Source organism: Apium graveolens, chromosome 8 (assembly GCF_009905375.1).
Source record: "Apium graveolens cultivar Ventura chromosome 8, ASM990537v1, whole genome shotgun sequence".
In the NCBI taxonomy this organism is placed as follows: Eukaryota; Viridiplantae; Streptophyta; class Magnoliopsida; order Apiales; family Apiaceae; genus Apium; species Apium graveolens.
Window position 1 is genome coordinate 88274693 of NC_133654.1, and position 17963 is coordinate 88292655.

The window sequence follows — 17963 nt, forward strand, 5'->3', positions numbered from 1 at the left end:
ATTTTCAGAATAATACGAACTTAATAAAATATGAGTTTCACGATTTTTGAAAATTTCCGGAATTAAATATGAATTTTACAAATAAACGCAATCAGAAAATCATTTAAAAATAAATTATCAGTGAAATATTGATTTCTCAATTTTATAAAGTTCTAAAATTAATTATTAAAATTATAAAATTATAAAACCAATTTTAGAAACAATCCAAATATTTATGGAATTAAAACTATAATAAAAATCATTTTTATAGGCAAAATAAAATCGTATAACTCACTAATAAATCGCGCAATCCAACCCTCATATCAACATCTCACAAATACATAAATAACGATCAACAACTGCTGCCAAAAATCAATACACACTTCTATTTAATTATTTATTCCACTATTACACTTTTAAATATTAGAATAAAAAGAAAAATACACGAGTTATTATATATTATTCAGGTTTTAAATTAATAAAAGGTGTCCGACTCTCGGCTATAAATTATCATCACGCTACTCACTAATGTTAACATATAATACAATATATATATTGTATTTCCAATCAATATCGATACGTAAAACTCGTAATTTGTAATCATGACAAACATGACATTTGTACATAAACACAGTAAATCAATTTTTACAACACAACAGTATACGAAGTAGGGTTTGTAAACTTGCCTGGGGGTTTTGAGGTGGACGGTGCTCTCGAGTTTGTCCGATAATCTCAAAGCTAGAACATTATTGTTCCGTTAGTCCCTAATCACATTTATCATTGTTTGTTAAATACGCAACATCTATAATCACGTAACAAAACTCGCTCTACTCTTGTCATTTTAATAAAGTACGAGTACTTATTAACCTCGATTTAAATTTACAATCCTTTTTGTCCATTATTCTCATTTTCTTTTACCACTCGGTTCCTCTTGCGACTCTTAAGATATTCTACTCGCGCGACCTTGGCTCCGACTTTTTTATAAAATTGAAAAATCAATATTTTCACTTGACATTTTTATGGCAGTTTTTATACTCCATTCCGTACTCTCTGTAAAATTTTCATGATTTTAGAATAATATTAAATCTTTTATACTTCCAAAGTTTGTAGTTCGTAGCAATATTTGTCGCGTAAATTTTTTTCACTAAAACAGACATAACTTTTGAACCGTAAATCGAAATCAAGCAATTCAAGCGCCTAAACAATCCTTACAACAAGATCTATCAATTATCAAGCAAACACAGTTTATACATTCTGTAACTTTGCAGAAAACTAAGCATCTCGATTCGAGCTTTATAACAGCGTTACGTTGACGATTCGTGGTTCGTTTTAGTACTAAGTCACTAACTAACAACCAACAACCAACAATACATCATCTTAAATACTTAATTAACTTAAGAACATGAAGATCTTGAGATCAAAATATCATCCTTAACATCCAATATACTAACAATTTTTAAATCATCATGACTTTTATCTTTCCAAGAAAATCAAGAAAACACTTGAAGTTACTATTTGCTCATATTCATCATCACTTACATCTTTTTATTTAACTAAGTAAACCTCAAGAAATAGCTTAAAAGATTTATATTACCCTATTTTGATTATCAGGAAGCTTGGGAATTAATTTGAGCATTTATCCATGTCTTGAAGATAGGGTTTGGATTTTGATTTCTTTAAGGGGCAAATGGAAGCTTGGTGAGAGGGGGAGAATGCTTCTTGGTTTCTTTTTTGGTTGACTTGTTGTCTTGGTTGATTTTGTGAATTATTAGATATGTATATCTTTTAACAAATCAATAAGCACGACCTTTGTCAACACCTACAAGCTATGTATATACTACCACCATCCCTTCTACTATTCATCACATCACCTTACTATTTTATTTACTATTTGATTAGCATTCCCTGATTGCATCTTATGCTAATTGATTTATTGCACATGAAGTTTAATGGGTTTGATACATTTATTTATTCGCTTACGTATTCACTTGGTCGCTTTCTCGTAATTGTGATAAATCCTCGTAAGCGATTTGCGGGGTAATCCTTTTCTTATAAGTCCTTTATACTTTGTAATCTTATACTTGGGTTTTATTTATAAGATTTCTAATCATTAATTGTGATGTGATTCTCATATTCCTCGCTAGTTCGTAAGAAAAGGACGTTTTACAAAATTGGTTTTCTTCAAAAACTAACGACTTTTACATACACTCATTTGGTACGTATAATGACAATATCTACTTGGAAACTTAATTTACCATTCATAATATAGTGTGGGCTAAAAGGTTTTCCCCGATCCTCAGGATTACTATTCATTGATTATTTTACAAAGTCCCAAAAGTTCAGGTTATTAGAGTCTTCCCCCTTAAAAGGATTCCGTCCCGGAATCAAATTGAAAACAGGTGGGTATACTTTTCTTTCATTGTGTGTTTTAGTTCCCGGGTTGATTCTTCAACATTCTGATTTCTCCACAAGACTCTGACCAACTTGACAGTTTTGTTCCTCAACACCTATTCCTTCTGATCCATTACTCTCACCGGTTGTTCGATGTAGGTCAGGTCCCGTTGCAAGTCTTCCCGTTCATATTCTATCACTTGTCGCACATCAGCATGGTACATCCTTAGCATTGATACATGGAACACATTGTGCACTCATTTCAAGTTAGGAGGCAAGGCGAGATTGTAATCTAGAGGTCCTATCGTCCTCAGGATTTTAAATGGTCCAATGAATCTAGGGCTTAGTTTCCCTTTCTTTCTGAATATCATCATTCCTTTCCCCGGAGACACTTTCAACAACATTGAATCTTCCACTTCATATTCTCTATCATTTCTGGTCTAGTCGGCATAATTTTTTTGTCTGTCTTGAGCTATTACCAGTCTCTTCCTGATGAGTCCTACTGTCTGTCGTGTCTGCTAGACCAGCTCGGGTCCTAGAATCTTATGTTCGCCCACCTCGCCCCAACATAAGGGATAACGACATCTCTTTTCATAAAGAGCTTCATACAGGGGCATCCGTATGCTAGCATCGTAGCTATTATTGTAGGAAAACTTTATCAAAGGTTGGTGGTCACTCCCACTTCCTTTAAAGTTAATGGCACAAACCCTTAGTATATTTTCTATAGTCTGAATGGTCCTTTTACTTTGCCCGTCTGTCTGGGGGTGGTAAGTTGTACTCATGTTTAGTCTAGTGCATACGCACTCTTGAAAGCTCCTCCAAAATCTTGAGTTAAACCTTGGATCTCTGTCTGACATTATAGCAACGGGAACTTCGTGCCTCACTATGATCTCTTTTAGGTAAATATCCACCAGCTTTTCTATTTTGTACCTTTTGTTGATTGGCAGGAAATACACGGACTTCGTCAGTCTATCTATAATGACTCATATAACATCATGATTCGGTTTAGTCCTCGGTAGGCCTGTTACAAAATCCATGACTATATGCTCCCATTTTCATTCTAGAATTTACAAGGACTGTAATAGTCCACTCGATCGCTGATGTTCAGCCTTTACTCTCTGACAGGTCAAGCACTTGCTGACCCACTCTGCTACGCCCCTTTTCATGTTAGCCACCAATAATATTCCTTCAGATCATGGTATATATTCATACTCCCAGGGTGGATTGAATATCTGGAGTTGTGTCCTTCGTGTATTAGTTTGTCTTTCAGTTCTGAACATTTGGAATCCAAATTCAGGATGCATATCTCATGATTCCTCATGCATCTTTCTTAAAATTCACCTCTTCGCCAATAAATGATTATCTTTCTTCACTCATTTTCTTCTTCTGATACACTCGTATCTTCTCAGCAAGTTCTAGTAGTAACCTGATCTCAAATAATCCTTTGGATCCCTTACCGGTTATCTTGAATTCGATTTCCATCTTTTCGATCTCCTTAACTACCTTCTCAGAGGTTATCATTTTCTTGAGTCTCTCATTCCTACTGAGTGCGTCAGCCACCACATTGGCATTACCCGGGTGGTATAGGATTTCACAATTGTAATCTTTATCAATTCTAGCCATATCGTTTGTCTCATGTTTAATTCTTTTAGGGTAAAAATGTACTTGAAGATCTTATGGTCTGTGTAAATTTTGCACTTCTCCTCATACAGGTATGCATCTAGATTTTCAAGCCAAACACTATGGCTGCTAGTTCTAGGTCATGCGTAAGGTATCTTATCTCATATTTCTTCAACTGCCGAGCACTTTTCAGTGCTACATGAGCACACATCCTAACCCTGTGTGTGAGGCATCGTTGTAAATCACAATCTCTCCTTTCCCATCGGGAAGTGCGAGTACTGGTGCTGACACCGGTTTCTTTTTCAACTCTTGAAAACTCTCTTCACATTTCTCCGTCCACACAAACTTTTCCGTCTTATGGGTAAGTCTAGGTACAAAATTCCTAACCTCGGTTGGGGTAGTCGGTCTTTCCCAATTGGACACTGCCTCTATTTTGGCGGGGTCGACTAATACTCCTTCACTACTTACCACATGTCTTAAGAACTGAACTTCTTTCAACCAAAATTCACACTTCAAAACCTTGGCATACAACTTCTCATTTCTCAAAATGTTTAAGACTATCCTCAAATGTTTTGCGTGCTCTTGCTCTGTCTTTGAGTAGATTAGGATATTGTCTATAAAGACTATGACGCATATGTCTAGGTACTTCTTGAACACTCTGTTCATCAAATATATAAAGGCTATGGGTGCATAAGTTAACCCGAATGAAAGGACTAAGAACTCATAATGTTTGTACCTAGTGCGAAAGGCAGTCTTTGGTATATATTCGATTTTGATTTTCAACTGGTGATATCATGTCCTCAAGTCTATCTTGGAAAAGTGCACATTACCTTTAAGTTGGTCGAATAGGACATCTATCCTAGGGAAAGGGTACCTATTCTTGATGGTTGGTTTGTTCAACTCTCAATAATGTATGCAAAGCCTCATGCTACTATCCTCCTTCTTCACAAATATTATTGTCCAATATCCAAAAGCAAGAACATTATTTTCCATTAGTACTTAATCGTATTTATCGTTATTTGTTAAATATATAACATTTATAATTGCGTAACACGACTCGCTCTACTCTCATTATTTAAATAAAGTACTAGTAGTAATTAACCTCTATTTAAATTCACAATCCTTTTTGTCAATTATTCTCATTTGGTTTTACCACTCGGCTCCTCTCGCGACTCTTAAACAACTCTACTCGCGCGACCATGGCTCCGACATTTTATAAAATTGAAAACTCAATATTTTCACTGGACCTTTTTATGGCAGTTTTTATACTCCATTAATTACTCTCTGTAAAATTTTCATAATTTTAGAATAATTTTAAGTCGATTGTTTATACTTTCAAAGTTCGTAATTCGTAGCAGTTTTTGTCGCGTAAATCGTTTTCACTAAAACGGACAGAACTTTTGAATCATAAATCGAAAGCAAGTGATTCAAGCATATAAATGATCCTTACAACAAGCTCTATAATTATCAAGCCTTATATTTCAAGAAAACAAAGTTTATACATTCTGTAACTTTACAGAAATCTAAGCATCGCGATTCGAGTGTTATAACGGCGTTACGTTAACGATCTGTGGTTCGTTTTAGTACTAAGTCACTAACTAACAACCACCAACCAACAATCCATCATCTTAACTACTTAATTAACTCAATAACAACAATATATTGAGGTCACAATATCATCCTTAACATCCAATATACTAATAATCTTTAAATTATCAAATCAACCATTAAAACTTTACTTTTATCCAAGATTCATGATTTTATTGAAAGTTAAAACTTAATCAAAGTTTAAAATAAGGTTTATAACTTTCTTAGTTTCTTGGGAGGTTCTTTTCTTGATGGATGATTCTTGGTGTGTCCTTGGTGTGCTTAAGGAGCCTAAATCTTTCCAAGAAAATCAAGAAAACACTTGAAGTTACTATTTGTAACTAATCATCATCACTTTCATCTTTTTATTTAACTAAGTAAACCTCAATAAAAATCTATAAAAGATTTATCTTACCTTATTTTGATGATGAGGAAGCTTGGGAATTAATTTGAGCATTTATCCATGGCTTGAAGTTAGGGTTTGAATTTTGATTTCTTTGGAAGGGGGGAATGCTTCTTGGTTTCTTGCTTGGATGACTTGTTGTCTTTTTTAATTCTGTGAATTATTATATATGTATATATTTTAACAAATCAAGAAGCATGGCCTTTGTCAACACCTACGAGCTATGCATGTACTACCACCATCCCTTCTATAATTCATCACATCACCTTACTATCTGCTTTACTATTTAATTTGCATGAATTGCATGGAAAGTTGCATGGGTTTGATACATTTATTTATTCTTTTATGTATTCACTTTGCCGTTTTCTCGTAATTGTGATAAATCCTCGTAAGCGATTCTCGGGGTAATCCTTTTCTTTTAAGTCCTTTATACTTTGTAATCTTGTACTTGGGTTTTATTTGTAGGATTTCAAATCATTGATTGGGATGTGATTCTCGTAGTCCTCGATAGTTCATAAGATGAGGTCATTTTACAAAACTGGTTTTCTTCGAAAACTAATGAATTTTATATACATTTATTTGGTACGTATAATCACAATATCGACTCAGAAACTTAGTTTACAATTCATAATATAGTGTGGGCTAAAACATTTTCCTTGATCATCAGGATCACTATTCATCGATTGGTTTACAAAGTTGCAAAAATTCAGGTTATTACAACTATTTTGTTATTTTTCTTATTTATAACAACACAAGCTTCCAGATCAATGTCTACTTTGAGACCTTTATCATAAAGTCAACTGACACTAAGCAAGTTATGCTTCAGTTCTTCAACTAGTGCTACTTGATCAATGATGACATTTCCTTTTAAAATTAAGCCATGTCCCACAGTATACCCTTTGTTGTCATCTCCAAAGGTAATGTTTATGCCAGCTTTTTCCTCCAATTCTGTGAGCAGGGATTAATCACCAGTCATGTGTCTTGAACAACCACTATCTACATACTAAACATTTCTATTCTTTCCCTGCTCACAAACAAAACCAACTCAAATCGACTTCGATACACAAATGTTCTTGGGTCATGTTTTGTTAGATGTTTTCTTTGCCTTATTACCATTCTTAACTTTTGACTTTGGAGGATCAATATCCACTCTAGCCTTTGATCCTTGACCAGAGTTAATGATGTTTGAATTAGATGAAAAGTGTTGCAGATGCATAACATTCATGTGAGGATTAAACATGTTATTCATCTCAGTCATGTTCCATGGCATGACATATGCAGAAAAATATGAACTATGAATTAATGGCATGTTATTGCAGTTTTGATTAAACATATTTAGCATAGGAAAAGAATGCATCGTACGCACGGAAATTTTAGGCATGGACATGGTAGGTACATATATAGTCTTGTAATTAACAGATAGTTGATTGAAACTACTACACTTAGCGCAAGATTTTCTAGGAGCATAATTATCTGAAGTGTAGTTGTTGTATTTGTTAATCCTTATATTGCCATTCTGTTATTCTTTTTCTTGATGCATATTCTATACTCAACCTTATCCTTCAAATCCTTGTTAGATATGCGACCTATGTTTTGTTGCTTATTGTTAGGGCGAAAACATGCACTAATATTCACGCAAGTATACGCGTTCGCAAGTAATATAGAATACTTTCTAGTTCGTTCCCTCAGAGACTCAGACTAAGTTATTGTCTAATTAAACTCACTCACCAATGTATGATTACTTCTCAATGTTAAGATAACACTTAAAATTGTTGATTAAATATTAATTATAATTAACTACTTAATTAACCACTTAACTAACACTTCAATTTATCAATAATAAAACACTCATGAGATCACAACTTCATTATTACTTCCTTCTATAGCCATTGTTATTACCTTTAGCATGTGACAGTGATGATATTAATCGAATAACACGGAACTGATAAAAGCCAACTTTCATTGTAGTAATACCATTCTACCAAACATCCACAATTAAGATAGAAGTTGAATAGTCATCAATTATGTTGAGTTCCTATATGTCTACAGAAATTGACAACATAACGATTTAAGCACAAGTTATTCCTTTTGATTACATAGGGCAAATAAAACTGTTAGAGTTACCCACTAATCATGCACAACGTACATGAACCTATGCTAGCATGGCAAGTTCTAAATCTCAAGATCCACCGTCGCTTCACAAGAGATTAACACCCTATCTTATATGTTCGCGACGCACATAAGACGAATACGCACAACCAATACTAGATATCATGCAATCATCACACACTAAAGTATTAAACAATTAACTAAAGAATTTCATAATAAATCCGTTGCAACCCCATGATCACGATTAGCCCATAATAGAACTTATCGCCATCATGGGTTCATATGAAATCATGATAAACAACACAAGAAAATAATAACTAAACTAATTATATTAAAACAGAGTACGTCACAAGAGTAAATAAGTCAAAGCAAGAAAACTAGCATCCAACGTTACAACGAAATAAGAATCACAAGAATATATGCTTCCTCTTCGTTGCGGTGTGCTAAATCGGTCTTCTTCCTTATCTCCTTCGCTTCTTGCGCAAAACACAATCTAAAACATAATCTCCTTTTTTTTTCTGAGAAAACGTCTCAAATCTACTTATATAATAGTCCCATAAAACTCATATTACATAGAAGTTGGAAGCCAAACAGAAGTAGAAGTCTAAAATAATTTATCCTTTTCCCCGACCCTGCGCGGCCGCTCAGCATTTCTGCGCGGGCGCGCAAGGCTGCTGCGCGGCCGCTCAGCATTGCTGCGCGGGCGCGCAGGACCCTACTAGAAAAAATCCAGGTTTGCTCCATTTCTTCGCTGTAATCTGCCCGTTCTTTTCCTCTCGCAATGATGAACACATGCCAAGGCTTATTCTTGATGATTCCTCCTCCGAATTGCAACTAATACCCTGAAATGCATAAACACTAGAAAAACGCATCAAATACACAAAATACTTGATTTCAAGACACCAATTTAAGCCATTTTAAGACATTCTAAGTGGTATAAAATGCCACTTATCACACCCCCAAACTTAAATCGATGCTTGTCCTCAAGCGTCACAGACTCAAAACAAATAAAAATATGCATGAATACAATCTATATGAAAATGCAACGATCCCCCTTACTACAATTAACCAACCAAATTGTCACGTCTCAACGAATGCAGTTAGACAACTAAAGATCAATAAACTCATGCAAACAGACATACAGCCAGAAACGTGGTGTGTGCAAATGCTTAACAGATATGCTTCGGAACTAGACCAATTACTATGACTAGACTATCTTCAAGGCAATCCTACGATTATACAAAAAATAAAAATTCTAGGCACAAAGTGATATACAACACTACAAGAACTCTGGAGCTTACTACGGAATTGTGCTTTTTATTTATAACTCAAATGCTTATTTGACCGTGCAATGAGTGAGGTCCACAAAAGACTTATACAATGGTATCCATGTAACGAGCGTTAGGTTAGCGGATCCCAGACTCTAAAAGCCTTAGGTCACTAGGCACAAAGTCCCCTAAGAACTTAATAACTCGAATACCTAAGAGCCCACTCTTGATCAAATTATGCAAAAAAAATTTTTTTTTTCTTTTTCTGAGCAAGTGCGTTTCGCTCCATCTTGCTCAACCCTAGACTACTCGCATAACATGCGAGCCAGCTACTAGCCATTTGACGCCTAGCCACAACTAGCAACAAATTCCATTTTTACTCCATTTTTTTTCTTTTTCATGCCTTTACCACTAAGAACCTATTATCAAATTCTAAGCATAATAAATAGATTATCCTCGAAAATAATCAGATCATAACAACAATCTAGCCCTTAAGCATTCTCTAAGACTTAGTGAAAATACAAGTGCTTCTAGCATGCATATCAACCTACACAACTTAATATCACTTTAATGCTATCACTACACTCACATCAATCTCACAATTCAGTCGATAAATCATTGCCAAAGGGATCATGGTATATGCATGAGCTATATGATATGACAAACAAATAAAGCTATATAAAAAAACTATATGGCAAAAATTATGCAACTATATGAACTAACTATCATGAATATGCAGCTATATGACACACACAAAATATTCCTTAACTACCACCCCCAAACTTAAAATCTTCACTGTCCCCAGTGAAGGTAGTAGAAAGGAACACAGGGTATACCTACTCGGAGTCATCATCATCATCACCCTCAGTGGGTGGAGTATCAGGCGGCGGGTATGCAGAGTCCTCACCAAAAACTGGCCACTGGATATCAGCTCCAAGGCCTCGAAAAGCAGTCCCTAACGCAAGAGTGAGCTCCTGAGCAAACCTGCTCTGCGTCTCATACATGGCATCCAACCGCCGTGAAAGCCTCCTATACTGGGCATCACTCATCCCAGCACCCTCCTGAGCTCTCAAAGAACCAGCCTCACCACGCCCTGGCCTAGCCATAGTAGCACCTCGTGCTGGACGCCCTCTTGGAAGACGATAACCCAGCCCATGCTCCTCAGGCTCACCACCGGTCCACTCCTGCATCCCATTCAGAGTGCCAGAATCTATCGGAGCTGCTGGCAACTGCAACTGCTCATGAGCCGGCCAGTTCACTCCTACTGCTCGGCATAGCTTCATAACCGTGGATGCATAAGGGATGTTCATATGCTTTGCTCCCCTCAAAAACTTCAGAATTCCTTGGTAGATAAACTCACCAAGGTCCACATAGTATTCCTCATTCAGAATTCCCCACAACAACTGTGCTCTCTCAACTGTGACCTCGTGTGCATGTGAAGAAGGCAAAATATTAGCACATATAAATGCATTCCATGCACGGACATACCTGTTCATGGCGATTGCCGGAAAGTGACGATACTCATTATTGGCTGGACTGCGGTTCCAAACTGTGCCCGGTCGACAGAGAGTCGCACAAATCAAATCCAAGTCAAAATCCTCAGCAGTCTTTTCATTCCAGTTCTCCTCCTCGGGCTTCCTCTCTCGCTGTCCAATCACACGGCGAATCGCCGCAGGATGATAATCAACCGTCAGCCCACGAACTACAGAAAACCCATTCTTTTCAGCCTTCGCGTTCGCGTAGAACTCGCGAACAACACTCATCGGTACTGCTTCGGGTGACCCACAAAAAGCTATCCACCCCTTCTCTGCAATCATGGGCAACAACTCACCATCCCTCCCTGATGGTAAAAACCCCCTCTCCTTCAGAATCGGCTTCCCCAACAGCCTAGTGTACTCCTCCTCTGCAGCTCTGTCAGTTAACCGAGGCCTTGCAGCAGTACCCCTTGATAAATCAGCAGTAGGAACTGTGCTGCTGCTGTCAATAGTGCGTGCTCTCTTGGGTGCCATTGATTTGTGAATAAAAGTGTGTAAGAACTGATTTTTGATGTTTATGAGAGGGTTTAAGTGTAGGAAGTTTGTGGGAGATATGTAGGATAGGTGTATGTATATATAGGGTGTGGAGTAGGTTAAATTAGATTAGGAGTGGGGTTGAGGGATAAAATTATGGGGTAATGGGAAAAGAATTCGTGGGTTTATGTTCTGTGATGGGTTTTTTTGTGTTTTTGTTTTGTTTTTTTTTTTTTCTGAACTGCAAAAAATTTTCTGGAACTCGACCCCTGCGCGGCCGCTCAGCATTTCTGCGCGGGCGCGCAGCATGCTGCGCGGCCGCTCAGCATAGCTGCGCGGGCGCGCAGAGGGTCTCTGGAAATTTTTTTTTTCAGCCCCTGTTTTCTGATTTTTTTGTGTTTTTGGATAGGTTATTAACTTCTAAGGGTTCCTGTAACAATAATTCATGGGTTGCCTCCCACGCAGCGCTTTCTTTTTCGTCATTAGCTTGACGTTCCGTACCTTTCTCAAGTAGTCAACAAAATGGCACTAACCACCTCTCGGTTTGCCATGTCCCCATAGTAGTGCTTCAACCGCTGACCGTTAACCTTGAATGCTTGGTCCGAATCATTCTCAAAAATTTCCACCGCTCCATGTGGAAACACAGTTTTGACAATAAAAGGTCCAGACCACCTTGATTTCAACTTCCCAGGAAAAAGTCGGAGCCGAGAGTTGAATAACAGAACTTGTTGCCCTGGCATAAATAACTTAGGATGTAGCTTCCTATCGTGCCACCTCTTCACCTTTTCCTTATACATTTTGTTATTCTCGTACGCTTGAAGTCGAAATTCATCAAGTTCATTAAGCTGAAGCATTCTTTTCTTACCAGCTGCATCTAAATCCAGGTTCAATTTCTTCAATGCCCAATAGGCCTTATGCTCAAGCTCCGCCGGTAGATGACATCCCTTACCGTACACCAACTGAAAAGGTGACATCCCAAGTGGAGTTTTGTATGCTGTTCTGTAAGCCCAAACAGCTTCATCGAGCTTTAAAGACCAATCCTTCCTTGACGGACAAACAACCTTCTCTAGAATGCGCTTTATCTCTCTGTTAGACACTTCCGCTTGACCATTTGTTTGTGGATGATAGGCAGTAGCTACTCGATGATTCACATTATAACGCTGCATCATAGAAGTGAACTTACGGTTGCAAAAATGCGATCCTTCATCACTTATGATTACCCGAGTCATTCCAAACCTTGTGAAAATTTGCTTATGAAGAAAATTTAGCACTGCCTTTGCATCATTTATCGGTAAAGCTTTAACTTCGACCCATTTTGAGACATAATCGACTGCCAGCAAGATGTACTGATTATTGCAAGACGAGATAAAAGGCCCCATGAAATCGATTCCCCATACATCAAAGACCTCGACTTCAAGCATCACATTTAATGGCATCTCATCATTCCTTGACAAATTTCCCACTCTTTGGCAACGATCACACCTTAAAACAAACTGATGAGCATCCTTGAACAAAGTAGGCCAGAAAAAACCTGCTTGCAGAATACGAGCTGCCGTCTTCTCACCTCCATAGTGTCCACCATAAGCCGTTGAATGGCAGTCTCGTAATATCCCCTCCGTCTCACAGAACGGGATACATCTCCTGATGATCTGATCAGCTCCCTGTCTAAACAAATATGGTTCATCCCACATATACAACTTCACCTCATGCAGAAACTTCTTCTTTTGAGCGGATGTCAAATTAAGCGGCATTATATTGCTGACAAGATATTTTACAATATCTGCAAACCATGGTTCTTCCTCCTGAATTGCAAACAACTGCTCATCCGGAAAAGATTCATTGATTAACGTCCTATCTTGTGAAGTAGAATCGGGATTCTCCAACCTAGAGAGATGGTCAGCTACTTGATTCTCGGTACCTTTTCTATCTTTGATCTCTAACTCAAATTCCTGAAGTAAAAGCACCCAACGAATGAGTCTCGGCTTCGAATCCTTCTTAGAAACCAGATAGCGAATAGCTGCATGATCAGTGAATACTGTTACTTTCGTACCAAGCAGATAAGATCGAAATTTCTCAAAGCCAAAGACTATAGCCAAAAGCTCCTTCTCAGTAGTGGTGTAGTTCAATTGGGCCCCATTTAAAGTCTTACTCGCATAGTAGACCACATGGAAGAGATTTTTCTTGCGCTGTCCCAGAACTGCACCTACCGCATTGTCACTCGCATCACACATCATCTCAAACGGTTCTGTCCAATCTGGTGCTGTAATAACTGGTGTCGTGATCAAACTCTCCTTGAGAGTCTCGAATGCTGCCAAACATTCATCATCAAATTTGAAAGGCACATCTTTTTCAAGTAAATTGCACAACGGCTTAGATATCTTTGAAAAGTCCTTGATGAATCGCCGATAAAAACCCGCATGACCGAGAAAACTACGGATTCCTTTCACCGAATTAGGTGGGGGAAGATTTTCAATGACTCCCACCTTGGCCTTATCCACCTCCAGACCTTTGCTAGAGACCTTATGCCCAAGGATAATGCCTTCACGCACCATAAAATGACATTTCTCCCAATTAAGGACCAAATTAGTTTCCACGCATCTTTTGAGTACGGCGCGCAGATTATTCAAACATTCATCATATGAGTGTCCAAAGACGGAGAAGTCATCCATGAACACTTCGACGTTATTTCCAATCATGTCAGAGAATATAGCCATCATACATCTCTGAAAGGTGGCCGGGGCACCACATAACCCAAACGAAACTCTACGAAAAGCAAATGTGCCAAATGGACAAGTGAAGGTAGTCTTTTCCTGATCCTCTGGTGCAATACAAATCTGATTATACCCAGAATAACCATCCAGAAGACAAAAATACTCATGTCCCGCCAATCTGTCAAGCATTTGATCAATGAATGGGAGAGGGAAGTGATCCTTCCTTGTGGCTTTGTTCAATTTTCTATAATCCATGCATACTCTCCATCCTGTAACTGTTCGAGTAGGGATGAGCTCATTCTTTTCATTTGCGACCACAGTGATACCTCCTTTCTTAGGTACACATTGCACGGGGCTCACCCACGAGCTGTCAGAAATAGGATAAATGATGCCTGCATCTAGCCATTTCAGAATTTCTTTCTTCACCACCTCCTTCATGATCGGGTTCAGTCTTCGCTGCTGTTCCACAGTTGGCTTACTACCTTCCTCTAACAGAATTTTATGCATACAATATGAAGGACTTATCCCCTTGATGTCTGCTATGGTCCATCCTATAGCCGATTTGAATTCTCTCAAAATCCTTAAGAGCTTGTCTTCCTCACTACCTGAAAGGTCAGCTGAAATAATAACAGGTAACGTAGATGAATCACCTAAAAAAGCATACCTCAAGTGTTCAGGTAATGGTTTGAGCTCCAAGGTAGGTGCTTCCTCTATTGATGGTTTGAGCTTCCCTTCAGCATTCTTAAGGTCAGAAGTACCAAGAGATTCAAATGGTATGTCGAGCTTTCGCTTCCATGGAGAAGCGTTCAGATATTGTAATTGCTCGTTGCTATCTTCATCATCGCTGTCAAAATCCCCCACTAAGGCCTTTTCCAATGCATCAGACATTAGCATGTGATCGAGTTCCGAAGTAACTGCGGAATCAATCACATCCACTTTTAAACACTCCTCATCTTCTGTAGGGAATTTCATTGCCTTGAATACGTTGAAGGTCACATCCTGATCTTGGACCCGCATAGTAAGTTCCCCTTTTTGCACATCTATCAAGGTACGGCCAGTAGCCAAGAAAGGCCTCCCCAAGATTATGGGAATCTTCTTATCTTCCTCAAAATCCAGAATAACAAAATCTGCAGGAAAGAAGAGCTTATCCACCTTGACGAGCACATCCTCAACTATGCCCCTTGGGTAAGTAATGGAACGGTCCGCCAATTGTAGCGACATGTATGTGGGTTTTGGATCAGGCAGATCCAGCTTTTTAAAGATCGACAAGGGCATCAGATTAATGCTTGCTCCCAAATCACAAAGGCACTTGTCAAAAGTTAGATTGCCAATGGTGCAAGGAATGGTGAAACTTCCTGGATCTTTCAGTTTTGGTGGTAACTTTTGCTGCAGAACAGCGCTGCATTCTTCCGTGAGAGCAACGGTTTCAAGGTCATCCAGTTTCACCTTCCTTGAAAGAATAGTCTTCATAAACTTCGCATAACTAGGCATTTGTTCCAGAGCCTCAGCGAAAGGTATATTGATGTGAAGTTTCTTGAACACCTCCAGAAACTTCCCGAACTGTCTATCCAGCTTTTGTTACTGCAATCTCTTAGGAAAAGGTGGTGGAGGATAGAGCTGTATCTCCCCTGTATTAGCCTCAGGCAGAGTGTGTTCAACAGTAGTCTTCTTTGGTTTTGCCACTTTCTCCTTTTGCTTAGATTCTTCATCTCTAACTTCAGCTTCGACTTCTTTTGCCTTTTCAGCATCAGCTACTTTTCCAGACCTTAAGGTAATAGCCTTGACTTGCTCTTTAGCTTCCTTCCTGCCTGGTACTTCCGTGTCACTGGGAAGAGTGCCAGGTTGACGATTGAGCACTGCATTGGCTAATTGACCGATTTGATTTTCCAAGGTCTTGATAGAAACCGCCTGACTCTTGCACAACAACTTAAGTTCCTCAAAATCAGCACTAGTAGGTGCAGCTACACTTCCCTGTTGAGGATATGATTGCCTTGTAGCATACTGCTGTGGTTGCTGGAATCCAGGTGGGTTAAACTGTTTACTCACTCCTTGCTGATATGGTGGCTGAATAGCATTCTGATTATTTCCCCAGCTAAAATTTGGATGATTTCTGTTGTTAGGATGATAGGTCGCTGGCACAGGCTGCTGTTGTCGCTGATAATTATTCACATACTGAACATATTCGTTGACAAGAGAACACTGATCCATAGCATGAGAACCTGCACAAAGCTCACAAACCATAGCTATTTGATTAACTCCATACGTAGCCAAAGAATCAACCTTCATTGATAGCGCTTGGAGCTGGGCTGCAATAGCGGTGGCTGCATCAACTTCCAGAATACCTGCGACCTTGCCTGACGTCATCCTCTGAGTTGGGTTTTGATGCTCGTTTGCAGCCATTGTCTCTATAAGATTATACGCCTCAGTATAGCTTTTAGCCCATAAGGCTCCTCCAGCTGCTGCATCGAGCATGGGCCGAGATTGGGCCCCCAAACCATTATAAAAACCAGTGATTACCATCCAATCCGGCATTCCATGATGTGGACATTTTCTCAACATTTCCTTGTAGCGTTCCCAAGCCTCGCACATAGATTCTATAGGTTGCTGCGCAAACTGAGTAAGAGCACTCCTCATAGCAGCAGTCTTTGCCATTGGATAAAACTTCACCAGAAACTTTTGCGCAAGATCTTGCCACGTAGTGATGGACCCAGCTGGTTCAGAATGTAACCAGTCTTTAGCCTTATCCCTCAGTGAGAATGGGAAAAGCCTCAACTTGATAGCCTCATCAGTCACGCCATTATACTTAAAAGTGCTGCAGATCTCGACAAAATTCCTTATGTGCATGTTGGGGTCTTCAGTTGCCGCTCCTCCAAAAGAAACAGAATTCTACACCATCTGAATAGTGCCCGGCTTGATTTCAAAGGTGTTAGCTTGAATAGCCGGATGAAGGATGCTTGACTGAATGTCATCAATTTTAGGCCAAAGAAAAATCCATAAGAGCTGGATCACCTTGAACAATACGATCTCCCATGTTTACTGGTTCTTTCTGCTCAGTTCCTGAATCCGAATCCTCAAAATCTAACTTCTCCGGAGTATCAAGAACTTCGTCTTTCTCCTCAGCTGTATCGAAGGTCCTCTTGCGAGCACGAGAACGAGTTTGCATAAACGCTTGCTAAAGTACCTGAAACACAACCGAAAAGAGTAATTAACTACTACGTCCTAATCACGGAGTCCTAATGACCAATGATGGTAAGTACATAAACTAAACAAATACGCCGAGTCCCCGGCAGCGGCGCCAAAAACTTGTTTGGGCGAAAACATGCACTAATATTCACGCAAGTATACGCGTTCGCAAGTAATATAGAATACTTTCTAGTTCGTTCCCTCAGAGACTCAGACTAAGTTATTGTCTAATTAAACTCACTCACCAATGTATGATTACTTCTCAATGTTAAGATAACACTTAAAATTGTTGATTAAATATTAATTATAATTAACTACTTAATTAACCACTTAACTAACACTTCAATTTATCAATAATAAAACACTCATGAGATCACAACTTCATTATTACTTCCTTCTATAGCCATTGTTATTACCTTTAGCATGTGACAGTGATGATATTAATCGAATAACACGGAACTGATAAAAGCCAATTTTCATTGTACTAATACCATTCTACCAAACATCCACAATTAAGATAGAAGTTGAATAGTCATCAATTATGTTGAGTTCCTATATGTCTACAGAAATTGACAACATAACGATTTAAGCACAAGTTATTCCTTTTGATTACATAGGGCAAATAAAACTGTTAGAGTTACCCACTAATCATGCACAACGTACATGAACCTATGCTAGCATGGCAAGTTCTAAATCTCAAGAT

The 17963-nt window shown here is 38.5% G+C and overlaps 1 non-coding gene across 1 annotated transcript; it reads left to right on the forward strand.

Annotated features, from left to right (window-relative positions):
* The first annotated feature begins 16607 nt into the window (after positions 1-16607).
* On the forward strand, positions 16608-16714 carry LOC141681394 (small nucleolar RNA R71). The gene has a single exon (XR_012558833.1). It is a non-coding gene; the product is annotated as a small nucleolar RNA R71 (small nucleolar RNA).
* The last annotated feature ends 1249 nt before the right edge of the window (positions 16715-17963 follow it).